At 43.0% G+C, this 15279-nt stretch overlaps 1 protein-coding gene across 1 annotated transcript in view; it reads left to right on the plus strand.

Annotated features, from left to right (window-relative positions):
• Positions 1-1699: 1699 nt before the first annotated feature.
• The window catches only part of LOC124798507 (fatty acid synthase-like), a 379784-nt gene continuing 366204 nt past the window's right edge, over positions 1700-15279 (plus strand). Inside the window, exon 1 of the mRNA XM_047261946.1 lies at positions 1700-1737. The gene's annotated coding sequence lies outside the window, so the exon portion shown is untranslated. The remainder of the gene's footprint in view (positions 1738-15279) is intronic.

Here is a 15279-nt window from a genome sequence, read left to right on the forward strand (position 1 = left end):
ATAGCCTTTCGCTCCCTGTATTTTACCCCTGCCACCTTTAGAATTTGAAAGAGAGTATTCCAGTCAACATTGTCAAAAGCTTTCTCTAAGTCTACAAATGCCAGAAGTGTAGGTTTGCCTTTCCTTAATCTATTATCTTAGAAGAAAGATTAAGGAAAGGCAAACCTACATTTCTAGCATTTGCAGACTTAGTGAAAGCTTTTGACAATGTTGACTGGAATACCCTCTTTCAAATTCTGAAGGTGGTAGGGGTAAAATAATACAGGGAGCGAAAGGCTATTTAGAATTTGTGCAGAAAGCATATGGCCATTGTAAGAGTCGAGGACATGAAAGGGAAGAAGTGGTTGGGAAGGGAGTGAGACAGGGTTGTAGCCTCTCCACGATGCTATTCAATCTGTATACTGAGCAAATAGTAAAGGAAACAAAAGAGAAGTTCGGAGTAGGTATTAAAATCCATGGAGAAGAAATAAAAACTTTGAGGTTCGCCGATGACATTGTAATTCTGTCAGAGACAGCAAAGGACTTGGAAGAGCAGTTGAACAGAATGGACAGTGTCTTGAAAGGAGGGTATAAGATGAACATAAACAAAAGCAAAATGAGGATAATGAAATGTAGTCGAATTAAGTCAGGTGATACTCAGGGAATTAGATTAGGAAATGAGAGACTTAAAGTAGTAAAGGAGTTTTGCTATTTGGGGAGCAAAATAATTGATGATGGTCGAAGTAGACAGGATATAAAATGTAGACTGGCAATGGCAAGGAAAGCTTTTCTGAACAAGAGAAATTTGTTAACATCGAGTATTGATTTAAGTGTCAGGAAGTCGTTTCTGAAAGTATTTGTATGGAGTGTAGCCATGTATGGAAGTGAAACATGGAAGATAAATAGTTTAGACAAGAAGAGAATATAAACTTTAGAAATGTGGTGCTACAGAAGAATGCTGAAGATTAGATGGGTAGATCACATAACTAATGAGGAGGTATTGAGTAGAATTGGGGAGAAGAGGAGTTTGTGGCACAACTTGACAAGAAGAAGGGATCGGTTGGTAGGACACGTTCTGAGGCATCAAGGGATCACCAATTTAGTACTGGAGGGCAGCGTGGAGGGTAAAAATCGTAGATGGAGACCAAGAGATGAATACACTAAGCAGATTCAAAAGGCTGTAGGCTGCAGTAGGTACTGGAGATGAAGAGGCTTGCACAGGATAGAGTAGCATGGAGAGCTGCATTAAACCACTCTCAGGACTGAAGACCATCACAACAACAACAATGCCAAACTCTCCCTACAAATATATGCCGTTGCAGGTACCCTCATCATTCTCATTATTATTATTGTTAGTATGTGCATATAAAGAGAAATTGCGGCGATTTTAGTGTTGCATTCTAAGCTACGATACAAAAAAAAGTGAATTGATTTCGTCATCAGGCATTCCTAGCTTAATTGCTACTTATCTTTGTTGATTATTAAATCTGATCTACCAGTACGGTTCACGAAGTGTGTGAGACAGAGCGATGTTCGTTATTTGCTCTTGGCTCAATAAATAATTGATGCCAACGGGACACAAAGAGCTCGGTCCCCACTTAGCAATTCTATGAAGCTGCCTTTTGTTATCGAGCGAGGCCGGAGCTCACGTGACACGGACATTTCCCAGGCGCAATTTATAAATGATTGTTCGGCGGGAGGGGGGCACCTCCAGTTTGTAATTTGTTTTGTGGTTCTGTGACTGCAATCTACTGGAGGGTAAGTTCAGAGAATCTTGTCTCCGTGCATATTGTGATGTGGTGTTTTGTAATTGTTATTGAAAAATCAATGGTTCTGGTGGAGCCTTCCCTCTAGTACCAGACAAAATGTTAACCGATTGTGGAGAATTCCTGTAGGACAATTAATCAGAGCCACCATTCAGGAAGTGTTGAGCACCTCGTGTAGTATCATAGACGTGTCTTATAAAATGCCAGTTGACCATCGTTCATCGCTAATGTGGTGCAACAACAGACTGAAGTTTCCTTATTGTGGTGAAAAATCGAATTCATGTGACAATTGTGGTAGCCAGAAAAGGGGAACATAAATATATTATTTTCTTTGCTCGTGTGGCTTCGAATGGATCTGAGGGAGCAGGCTGTACGTCCGAATCTTGAATATGAACGGCCGTTCGCGCTGGCATTTAATGCTTTGCCTTTCTGAAAAACGTCAAGTTACTACGTGGTTTACTTTTTATTATATCTCGTTCGATCTGTCAGATACATTTTACAAAGAACAGATAAGATTAATATAAATCACAATAAACGTTTGGAACTTGCAATGTGGAAACAAATTAAATCAGTCATTACATTACAATTATGTCAGGGAAACTACATTATTACATTAAATGGAACAAAAATCTCATAAATTGAAGACAATTAATTACACAGTAACATTAAGATTATGGAGCCATTTCCTGGCATTGTCCGTTAACTTGTGGAGTGACATCAGAGAGCCGTCTCTGAAACCATTAATGTTACAAACAAGAAGATGGTCCATTGTTTGTACCTCGCCACAGTCACAACACGAATCGTCTGTATAGCCCCATTTGGTTGTTTGCTGTCTGTACCGTCCAATTCCCGTGCGAAACCTGTTTAGAGCCGACCAGTGTTTCCTGTTGAGATTGAAGCCTTCAACCCTTTTGGTTGGGTCGTGGATTAGGTGATGGTTTTCCACGACGCCTCTTCTCAGACCCTGCCATGCATTCTTCCATTCAGCATCGAGACCCTCCGAGCCCAATGTTCTGCTCCAGGGGATAGGTTTCCTTTACTTGAGTCTCGTGGGTCCTCCCATGTCGGCATGTATGGGTAGCCTTGGGTTTGCTTCAATTTTTTCTCTTATGTCCTGGGTTGCTTTCTCTATACGTATGGAAGCAAGAGCGATGTTTGCCAGCACCGGGAACCACTCAATGGGGGTTGGCCTGAGAGTGCCGGTGACGGTTCTCAGAGTGCCATTTAGTTGTACATCCACTTTTTTGGCGTGCGGGCTTCTGCTCCAGACTGGGGCACAATATTCTGCAGTGCTATACACCAGTACCAGTGCAGCAATTCGTAGAGTGGCAGCATCACAACCCCAAGTGGTGCCTGCCAGTCTGTTGATCAGGTTATTTCTCGTCTTTAGCTTTTGGGCAGTATCAGTTAGGGGGTGTCTGAAAGTCATGCTGCGATCTAGCTTAATACCGAGATATTTTGGGAAATTCTCGTGGCTGACAGCCTTACCATTTAAAACCAGGCGCAGTTCCCTTCTCGCTTCCTTGTTGTTTAGATACATGGCTGTGCTTACTGTTTTTGTCACATTGATTTTAAGGTGCCATGTGTCATAGTACTTTTTCAGTGTAGCTAGATCTTCATTTAGTGTTGATTTCAGGTTTTCAAACGAGTTACTTTGCACTGAAATGGTTAAATCATATGCGTAGGCAAATTTACGTGAGTGCAGATCAGGCAAACTGCTATATAGATGTTGAAGAGCCAGGAAGCTAAGACTGATCCTTGCGGAAGACCATTTTTTAGGGTATGGGACTTGCTGGTTTCACCATTTAATTTGACCCTGAACTTCCTTTCGCTTAGCATGTTGTTCATGAGCTTCAGCGTTGTTTTGTATTTGACTATATTTGCCAGTTTTAACATGAGACCATTTGGCCATACGGTGTCGTACGCTGATGCCAGGTCAATGAGAACCATCCCTGTTTTCTTCTTTTCCTGAAAGCCTCGTTCAATGTGTGTGGTAAGTGCCAGCACCTGGTCGCAGCAGCTTCTCCCTTGTCTAAAACCTGCTTGCTCCACTGGTAGTTCTTCCTCCAGTACTGGTTTAAGTCTTTCCAACAGTATCCTTTCAAACACTTTGTAGGTTCTGCACAGTAATGAGATTGGCCTGAAGTTCCACCCGTCAGTTCCACTCTTCCCTGGTTTAAGTATGGCAATGATTTTGGCTGTTTTCCATTCTCTAAGGATTTCACAGGTTTTCATTATTCTCGTGAATAGTTCGCATAGCCATTTCAGCGCTTTTGGTCCAAGATTTTTCAAAAATTCAGGGAGGATGTTGTCTGGCTCAGCTGCCTTCCCTGCCCGTGTGTGTTGGAGTGCCATCTTCACCTCTTCTTCTTGGACTGCTGCCGTGAACATGTCGGCTTTTTCTTCACACTCCTGCAGTGCCACAGTCATCTGAGCTTTTATGTTTTTTCTTTGCTCATGAGTCACTGTTATCTTGGCGTTATCCCTGAGTTTCTTGCTGATTTTGTTTGGGTGGATACTGGCCTCTGCTCACTTCCTGTAGTTGGCTCCTCCCAGCTTTCTCATGAGACTCCAGCTTTTACGGCTTGAATGTGTGAAGTCCATTTGTTCCGTCAGCTTGTGCCATCTTTGTTTTCGTTCCTCGTCCAGCAGGTCGGTAAGAGCCTGGGTAGTGTCCTCATCTTCTGTTCTGTTAAATTCTGCCACGTGGTTTACTTTTCCTAATATGCAGGGAAGTCAGAAAGTAAGTTACAGATGTCGTCCCACCCAAACGGTATTGCGCAACGAGTGTGGCGCATTGTCGGAAGAAAGTACATTTTCGGGTTTACTGCAGAGTTCTGTAGCAGTATGGACAACAGATGCATCACAGTGAAGCAGTGAAATGCTGCAACTGGAAACGTACTCTTAAAGTTGGAGTATTAAATGCCTAGGCTGCACGCAGATTCACCCAGAAATTATAGCGGTTTATGAGCCAAATGCAGTGAAAAGGTTTCCGGCGTGCTTGTGGCCGCACCATGGGAATTAACAGACTTTGATCGCGGAACGGTCGTTGGAGCTAGACGCATCTACATCTACATCCATACTCCGCAAGGACGGTGTGTGGCGGAGAGTACCTTGAGTACCTCTATCGGTTCTCCCTTCTATTCCAGTCTCGTATTGTTCGTGGAAAGAAAGATTGCCGGTATGCCTCTTTGTGGGCTCTAATCTCCCTGATTTTATCCTCATGGTCTCTTCGCGAGACATACACAGGAGGGAGCAATATACTACTTGACTCCTCGGCGTAGGTATGTTCTCGAAACTTCAGCAAAACCCCGTACCGAGCTACTGAGCGTCTCTCTTGCAGAGTCTTCCTCTGGAGTTTATCTGTCATCTCCATAATGCTTTCGCGATTACTAAATGATCATGTAACGAAACGCGCTGCTCTCCGTTGGATCTTCTCTATCTCTTCTATCAATCCTATCTGGTACGGATCCCACACTGCTGAACAATATTCAAGCAGTGGGCGAACAAGTGTGCTGTAACCTACTTCCTTTGTTTTCGGATTGCATTTCCTTAGGATTCTTCCAATGAATCTCAGTCTGGCATCTGCTTTACCGACGATTAATTTATATGGTCATTCCATTTTAAATCACTCCTAATGCCTACTCCCAGATAATTTATGGAATTAACTGCTTCCAGTTGCTGACCTGCTATCTTGTAGCTAAATGATAAAGGATCTTTCTTTCTATGTATTCGCAGCACATTACACTTGTCTACATTGAAATTCAATTGCCATTCCCTGCACCATGCCTAAATTCGTTGCAGGTCCTCCTGCATTTCAGTACAATTTTCCATTGTTATAACCTCTCGATATACTACAGCATCATCCGCAAAAAGCCTCATTGAACTTCCGATGTTATCCATGAGGTCATTTATATATATTGTGAATAGCACGGTCCTACGACACTCCCCTGCGGCACACCTGAAGTCACTCTTACTTCGGAAGACTTCTCTCCATTGAGAATGACATGCTGCGTTCTGTTATTTAGGAACTCTTCAATCCAATCACACAATTGGTCTGATAGTCCATATGCTCTTACTTTGTTCATTAAACAACTGTGGGGAACTGTATCAAACGCCTTTGCGGAAGTCAAGAGACACGGCATCTACCTAGGAACCCGTGTCTATGGCCGTCTGACTCTCGTGGACGAATAGCGTGAGCTGGGTTTCACACGATCGTCTTTTTAGAAACTCATGCTGATTCCTACAGAGTAGATTTCTAGTTTCCAGAAAAGTCATTATACTCGAACATAATACGCGTTCCAAAATTCTACAACTGATCGACGTTAGAGATATAAGTCTATAATTGTGCCCATCCGTTCGACGTCACCACGCATGGGAAACTTCATTTCGGAAATCGTTAGGGGATTCAAGATTCCGAGATCTACAGTGCCAGGAGAGTGCCGAGAATACCAAATCTCAAGTATTACCCCTCACTAAGGACAACGCAGTGACCGACGGCCTTCACTTAATGACCGTGAACATCGGTGTTTCCGTAGAGTTGTCAGTGCTAACAGACAAACAGCGCTGCTTGAAATAACCACGGAAATCAGTATGGGATGTATGACGGGCGTATTCGTTAGGTCAGTGTGGAGAAACTTGGCGTTAATGGGTTATGGCAGTATAGAACCGACGCAAGTGCCTTTGCCAGCAGCACATCGCCTGCAGCACCTTTGGGCCCGTGACTGCATCCGTTGGATCCTAGACGACTGGGCCGGCCGCGGTGGCCGAGCGGTTCCAGGCTTCAGTCCGGAAGCGCGCGACTGCTACAGTCGCAGGTTCGAATCCTGCCTCGGGCATGGATGTGTGTGATGTCCTTAGGTTAGTTCGGTTTACGTAGTTCTAAGTCTAGGGGACTGATGACCTCAGATGTTAAGTCCCATAGTGCTCAGAGACATTTGAACCTAGACGACTGGAAAACTATGGCCTGGTCAGATGAGTCCGCTTTTCAGTTGGTAAGAGCTGATGGTAGGGTTCGAGTGTGGCGCTAACCCGACAAAGCCACAGACCCATGTTGTGAACAAGGTACTGTGGAAGCTGGTGGTGGCTCCAAATGGTGTGGGCTACGTTTATGTGGAATAGATTGGGTCGTCCGGTCACACTGAACCGATCATTGGCTGGAAATGGTTATTTTCAGCCACTTGGAGACTATTTGTTGACATTCATGGACTTCATGCTCCCAAATAATGATGGAATTTTATGGATGACAATGCGTCGTGCCACTAGGCGACAGTTGTTCGTGACTGGTTTGAAGAACATTCTGGACAATTCTGGCGAATAATTTGACCACCTAGATTGACCGACGTGAATCCCATCGAACATTTATGGGATGTAATCCTGCACAAAATCTTGCACTGTCAACACTTTAGCCATTACGAACGACTGTAGAGGCAGCGTGGCTGAATATTTTCGCAGCGACTTCCAAAGACTTGTGGAGGCAACGCTACGTCGAGTTGCTGTACTATGGTGGACAAAAGGAGGTCCGAGACGATATTAGCAAGTATCGCACGGCTTTTGGCACCCCACTGTATTGCACTAAGGCAGCACAGACGTGATTGAGCTGATCCGCCATAAAGTCCATATCTCCCACCATGCGATATCCATTTTATCGGCAAGCTAAGCGACATTTACGGAAAAAGGTTTTTGTAAGATGAGGTTGTTCGCACAGCGGTAGTTTAATGGTCCCGGGACCAAGGAGAGGTTCATCTCGTCCAGGAACTGGTAGGACGCTACAGCCATTGTTTGCAGAGACTTGGTTACTACGTTGAAATATACTGTAATGCATCTGTGTCACTTTCAAGCATTATGCAGCTTTCGATAAAAGGTATTGGCTTGCCATGATAATCTATAACTTACTTTTTCAAGTCCTCTCCTATTCTTTTATTCTGAATACGATTATACCGTGCGAGGTGGCGCAGTGGTTAGCACACTGGACTCGCATTGGGAGGACGACGGTTCAAACCCGCGTCCGGCCATCCTAGTTTAGCTTTTCCGTGATTTCCCTAGATTACTTGAGGCAAATTCCGGTATGGTTCCTTTGAAAGGGCACGGCTGACTTTCTCCCCCATCCTATCCTCATCCCATGGAACCGATGACCTCACCGTATGGTCCCCCCCCCCTCCCCACAAATCAACCACAAGCTAACCAACCAACTAAGGTTATTTGTTCCTTGAGCTTTTGGAGTTTATTACCATTGCATGATTACTGTGGAATTTTAGAATGCTCCCTGAAAAAAATGTTTTCGACTTTGTCACACTATAAATACAAAGGTCATGATTTCTATCCAAAGGCAGCAGTAGATTTCTCGACAGTTAGGTGACTTTCACATGTGGCACAGTCTCATGTATGTGAAAAACTCCAAGCTGCATCGTAATTTACATTCTACTGCGGCAACAAAGTCTCCCTATGGCAGGCTTTGTTGCAACACAAATGTGTTGCACGCGGATCCGCAATGGGAATCCGTATCCATGCTCAGAGATTTGCTGGAACGTTCTTATTAGAGGCAGCTTTTCTAACAGCATTTGGACAATGTCTGCTGCGATTCCTCGAACATATCTTTCTGTAGCTAGTATAAAAATATTTATGTCTGATTGCAACATATTTTTTTAAACATGCGACTTGTTTCAGTGCCTTATGCACAATATGAGGTACTATAAAATGCTTGGCTACGAATAGCACGCCAGTCTGAAGTGCAGTATCATAAGCAGCAAATTGGGTGCTGAACCTTAGTTCAGATTATAGTGCAGGCTACACTGGCGTGCTATTCATAGACAAGCATTTTATAAGCAAAACGAGGATAATGGAATGTAGTCGAATTAAGTCGGGTGATGCTGAGGGAATTAGATTAGGAAATGAGACACTTAAAGTAGTAAAGGAGTTTTGCTATTTGGGGAGCAAAATAAGTGATGATGGTCGAAGTAGACAGGATATAAAATGTAGACTGGCAATGGCAAGGAAAGAGTTTCTGAAGAAGAGAAATTTGTTAACATCGAGTGTAGATTTAAGTGTCAGGAAGTCGTTTCTGAAAGTATTTGTATGGAGTGTAGCCATGTATGGAAGTGAAACATGGACGATAAATAATTTAGACAAGAAGAGAATAGAAGCTTTCGAAATGTGGTGCTACAGAAGAATGCTGAAGATTAGATGGGTAGATCACATAACTAATGAGGAGGTATTGAATAGAATTGGGGAGAAGAGGAGTTTGTGGCACAACTTGACTAGAAGAAGGGATCGGTTGGTAGGACATGTTCTGAGGCATCAAGGGATCACCAATTTAGTACTGGAGGGCAGCGTGGAGGGTAAAAATCGTAGAGGGAGACCAAGAGATGAATACACTAAGCAGATTCAGAAGGATGTAGGCTGCAGTAGGTACTGGGAGATGAAGAAACTTTCACAGGATAGAGTAGCATGGAGAGCTGCATCAAACCAGTCTCAGGACTGAAGACCACAACAAACATATTGTGCATAAGACATTGAAACACGCCATATGTTAAAAAAATGCTTTGTGATCAAGAAAGAAACATTTTTATATTATTGACAGAAATGCTGTCGCTACGTCCGAGTGACGACGTCGCCATTTCAAATCTGTGTGTCATAAACAAATCTTTTACGGTGTCAATTCTGTTTAGATAATAAGTATTGATACGTTTGCGTTCACCAAACAGAACTGAGTGAATCTACGTAACATATTGTCTGTAATGTATATCACATATTCAGTGCCACTGGCTGTGTGACTACGCTGAGACTTGGGCAGTGAATAAGTTATCGTAAGCACAATGTGAGCAGCACACAAGAATTATGCCTTGGGCCTGTCCTGACTGGCCGACTTTTGCCTGCAAGACAGTACAAGGAGCGAGCCACGAACGTGGCAGCGTGACCAGTTTGTCGCCAATCCCTCCAGACGTTATTGCCATTAAGAAAATCCTGATAAAGCCGCTGCTTTTTTATTCAAACAGCTTCTCTTTTGGCCTCGCGTGGTTGAGTGGATCGTTCCAAATCTCCGTACAACGTTTCACCACTTAAATTAACAGGGTCATCATCGCATAACTGCTTGGCCATTGTCGTTTGTATACATCACTTTCACACTTTCGTTTTGTATAGTACGTTTGGTTAGTCACTGTGCGTGGACTACTGACTGATGTAGTTACGTCGGAAGTTCAAAACAGAGTTTGCAGAACACGAGTTGGCAGTACTGTTTTTTCTTAGGTACGCAACTGTTTTTTAATTCGTTTTACTGTTGCGTAACATTTAACTGTTCGGTTCAGTTAATGAAAGCTGTTGAATGTGATGTGTAGTGTTTAAATGTACATTTTGTTTTCCAATTATGGTTATTTCAACTGAGGAACATATTCTTCTCGTTGAATATGTGTTTCGACAAGGGATAAATACACGGATTTAGTGCAGGAGGCATTTGCTGAAAAATTCACGGAGACAGCTGTACCTCATCGTAATGCGACTCGTCGACTTACTGAGAAATTTAGAGAGACAGGTTCAGAGCTAGATGCCGAACGAAAACGAACTGGAGGTCCACCTAAACTACAAGAACTGAAATTGTTGGATATTCCTTACTCTATGCAGCGAGTCCAATAAAATCATTGTGCAAGTTGGCACAAGGAAAAGATATGGACTCGCAACCAGACATAAAGCGGTGAGGCAAACGCTGAAATTCTTCCCGTATAAAGTGATTGCACTGCAAAAACTGAAAGATGCGAATCTGCTATTGGAAACAGATGACATCTTTTTTCTTGACGTCACCTTCTATACAGACGAGGCCTGGCTCCACCCTTCCGGTCATGTTAACACACTAAACACACGATTATGGTCAATCCATGTGCTGAGCTTGAAACGTAATTGCCTTATCAGAAAATTGGAGTGTTGGTAGCAATGTACAGACGGCGCATTATTAGGCTTTTATTTTTTGAAGAAACCGTGAACAGCAAAAATTATTGTTTAATGATCCGTGATTTCATTGGCCAGCTAAAGGAAGAGGAAATCAAATACTCATGTTTCAACGAGATGGCACTGCTGTGGATATAGCTACTGACATTATGCGTCTTCTGGAAGAGTATTCTAGGGAACGTATCTCCTTAAAATACTTATGCCCTCCTCGCTCTCCCGACCCTTCTCTACCAGATATTTTTGGGAGGGGGGAGGGAGGTGGGGCAAAGTCTGTAGTATACTCCAGTTGCCCACGCACGCTTTGTAACCTAAAAACTTAAATAACTGCCCATCTGAGAACCATATCACATTCAGATCTGCAGAAACTGCTTCCCAATAAAATTAAGGAGGTCAGACGTGTATAGTCGCCCGTGGACTTCATTTCCAACATACGTTGAAACTGCACTGCAACTTTCCGAACATCCTGTAGATGGACCTAAAATAAGATTTGTTGTGCTCAGAAGTTTTAAAAATCTTCCTCATTAGCGGGTAGAGAAGGAAGGAGGAAGTTTGTTGCATAGAAGTTCGTTAAGCCTCCTCCGTATGCAGAAGCTGAAAAGATCTTGAAACAGGAAAGGCTGACGCCTTCTTCTATGAAGCGTCGGTGCCCTATGTGGCCTTCAGATTGTGGATCTGGTCCCCAAGAAACGGTGCACACCTGGCTACGAGAGATAATGTTGACTAAACCTCACTGTGGGAAGAACCTGAAAAATAAAACTCAATTACTATCGTGTATGTCTCCTGCAAATAAAGTCACGCAGTTAATGGGCACACTAGCAAAAATTTTTTTTAAAACTGTTGAGAAACAGTTTTGCACCGCTCTCATGACTTTTTTTGATTTTTAAAATTTAAAAGATTTTCACAATACTTCTTTAATAAGGAGAAATCCATAAGAAAGCCCACGTGCGTCACGGACGTAAACACGAGCCTTCCATTTTCCTTGCAGCCCGGTGCAGCTCTAATCGCATACAAGTCGATGCATCTTGTCTACACTACAATATTCAGCCTAACAACATGTCTCCAAGAGTCAGTTTCAGCTTATACCGTGTGCACACGGTCACTCGACGCAAGACAGGGTTGTCAGCACATGAATCCAGACTGACAGAGACTACAATGACGTATTCCGAACATTCGACTGCCATTGTGAAACACAGAACATTATAGACCTGTCTCATGCTTGCCACCAGAGGTAAACAGCAACAGCTGCTGACTCTTACCTAAAAATTATGGCTCGTAGGTACCCCGGGGTTAGTGAAACAGAACTGCGCTTTTCCTATCCGAAGGGAGATGGAAGTTCTGTGTCGACTCACACATGCAGCGGTCTTCACTTGATCAGTTTGCCTAGAGGCTACTAAAAAAGAGCAACAACTTCTCTCCTCTGGAATGGAACCTGGATCAGTGTCATGGGGCTCTCTTCAGCGACGAGCGCAGGATCTGTCTGACGCCTGACGATCGTCGTAGAACAGTGAGGAGGCAACCATTTACCAATGCACGTCTCAGGTATGCAGTCTCACGGGTTCATCTCGTATGTGGGTCAGTCTTGTTTTGGGCCGTATTATGTACTGAAGTCGGGCATCTCTCATCGCTATCGAAGATAGTTTGAGGACTGCGTAGCATTGGGACAGGATTCTCCAACCTATTGTCCAGACCAGTCCTCGGCAACGGGTCCGCTTTTCAAGACGAGCACATCGCGCTCACCTCGTGAACAATTTCCATGCAGAAACCAAACGAATCCAATGGCATGCGGTAGCCCGACTGCGCGTGCTTGGGACCAGGGGAAACCCAAATGTATTGTCACAGAAACGCTCTTCTTACTCTGGACGAGCGCAGGGCTACCGTTGAAGAGTGGTACAGCTCGAGCAACACCGTCTCGATCAACTTGTAGACATCACGCCACGGAGGACCCTAGAGTGCTACAACGAAAAGGGTAGAGCAACCCAATACTGAATTTCGTAATTGATGGCAAGGCTTATTAACTGTCATATCATTTGTTCTAATAAATGAAGAAACACATTTTCTTTCATTACATTGTATACTACTGGTTTCGATGTGCCCTGCAGATCATCTTCATGTCGGGCGCCGCAGGTTGCATCTTGTCAACAATAGTATGAATGATGTAAAAGTAACGTAAAAATCAAGTTGGTTTTATGTCATACTTATCACTGTTGATAAACTGCTCCTTGCGGCGGCGGACCTGAAGATGATCGAAATCGGTTGTCTTTATTAATAAAACAAACTGTGATCCAGGCGGTGGTTCTTCATTTATCACAGCACTGAATGGTACCCAGCAGTAGAATTTGATGTCACGGATGCGAATTTTCCAACAGCCAACATTTAAAATATTGATTTGCTTCTTCTACGCATTTATTTATTTTATTTTTTTTTTTTTGAGCACTATGGGACTCAACATCTGAGGTCATCAGTCCCCTAGCCTTAGAACTACTTAAACCTAAGGACATCACAAACTTCCATGCCCGAGGCAGGATTCGAACCTTCCACCGTAGCAGCAGCGCGGTTCCGGACTGGACCGCCTAGAACCGTTCGGTCACCGCGGCCGGCTCTTCGCAATCAAATTATTTTTCAGTTTCATAAAACTAATGCTTTTAGTCCTCCCTTCCCCTAAAATTTAAGTTGACACATTCTCAAGAACGCAGATGACGCAAACATTTTTTCAAGCAGTTTAGCTGTGCTCTATAAGACCAGCGATATAATATTGGTGTAAAAGATTAGGTATGTACATTTTACCTACAATGGAGAACAGTTTTTATGTGCGCTTGGATATTTATTCTAAATTGCAAACTCAATCTATCAGTTTATGCTGAAGACTTTTAACGGTCTCTTCAGCGTCGGGTACCTAACGCGTCCTTTTATTTATTTACTGGCGCGTGGTAGGTTGTACGCACCATATTACATGGGTGGTACCTGTCATTATTAAAATACTTTTATAAGTACATACAGAACGCATATTAGCTGCTAACATATTACATAAACAGTCAATGACCGCAACTCTTTTAAATTACTAAACAGTATCGATATTACTAAATGCAACCTACCAGTTGCAGGTTGCCTATCTAATGGCTTCCAGGGGCAAGAAAAATATTATTTTCAATAGTTCATAATTATTGACCAAATTTAAAATGGTGTCATAATCTATTCGTTAAGAGGTATAATCTTACGCTGAAGTTCTAACAGAACAAAACAAAAATTACGGTTAGGAACTGTGTATATATCTTGATGCAGTGTAACTGAGTGAGCGCAAATACCCAGTCTATATTCATCCAGTATATGAGAATAAGAGCGCTTAATTACTTACAGAAAACTGTACACATACGAGTAAGATTATTATTATTATTTTTTTTTACCGTGACATCCCCTACAAAATAATTAAACGAAAAAAGCTTATCGCTTACTACGTTTTCGCTGTTCGTGCAGTAAACTGTCACATTATCCATGTCGTTTTAATTAATTACTTCTTTACTACTAATTCTATTCGCGAACCATTTTGCAGACAGTATCCACACACAACACTGAACATACCTACAAAAGTGTATCATTATTAGCGAACCCGGCAATGCATTGCAATTTCTAAATATGTGTAGGAATTGCATACACATCCTAAATTCTTTGCCCACCTCTCTCTGCCCATCTTCAGATCCCTCCCCCTTCTCTCTCTCCGTACATCTCCTCCTCCCTTCATCTCTCGGGCCATCTCTTCCCCCTCCCCCCTCCCTATGTCCATTTCCGTCTGAATGTTCAGTAGATTGCCTTGTACGAAGTTGAAGTAAACCCGTCAAGATATTTTCGAGATTTTTGGTAACAGCGTCTCTCCTTCTCATGTTACATACATATTTATATATGCAGTATATTACAAAAACATATAATCTACGTCCGTCCGAATTTTCTTTAGAGCTTCATGTAAAATTTTGTAGTAAATCGGTCAAGTTTCGAGATTTTCGGTAGCAACGTTTCATCTTTATATATTACTTATGTTTGTATTATACATACACTATGTCATCAAAAGTATCTGGACACCCCCACAAACATACGTTTTTTATATTAGGTGCATTGTGCTGCCACCTACTGCCAGATATTCCATATCAGCTACCTCAGTAGTCATTAGACATCGTGAGGGCAGAATGGGACGCTCCACGGAACTCAAGGACTTCGAACGTGGTCAGGTGATTCGGTGTCACTTGTGTCATACGTCTGTACGCGAGATTTCCACACTCCTAAACATCCCTATTTCCACTGTTTCCGATGTGATAGTGAAGTGGAAACGTGAAGCACAAAAACGTACAAGCCGACTTCGTCTGTTGACTGACAGCGACCACCGAGCGTTGAAGAGGGTCGTAATCTGTAATAAACAGACATCTATCCAGACCATCCCACAGGCATTCCAAATTGCATCAGGATCCACTGCAAGTACTATGACAGTTAGGCAAGAGGTGAGACAACTTGGATTTCATGGTCGAGCGGCTGCTCATAAGCCACACATCACGCCGGTAAATGCGAAACGACACCTCATTTGGTGTAAGGAGCTTAAACATTGGACGATTAA

Source organism: Schistocerca piceifrons, chromosome 5 (assembly GCF_021461385.2).
Source record: "Schistocerca piceifrons isolate TAMUIC-IGC-003096 chromosome 5, iqSchPice1.1, whole genome shotgun sequence".
In the NCBI taxonomy this organism is placed as follows: Eukaryota; Metazoa; Arthropoda; class Insecta; order Orthoptera; family Acrididae; genus Schistocerca; species Schistocerca piceifrons.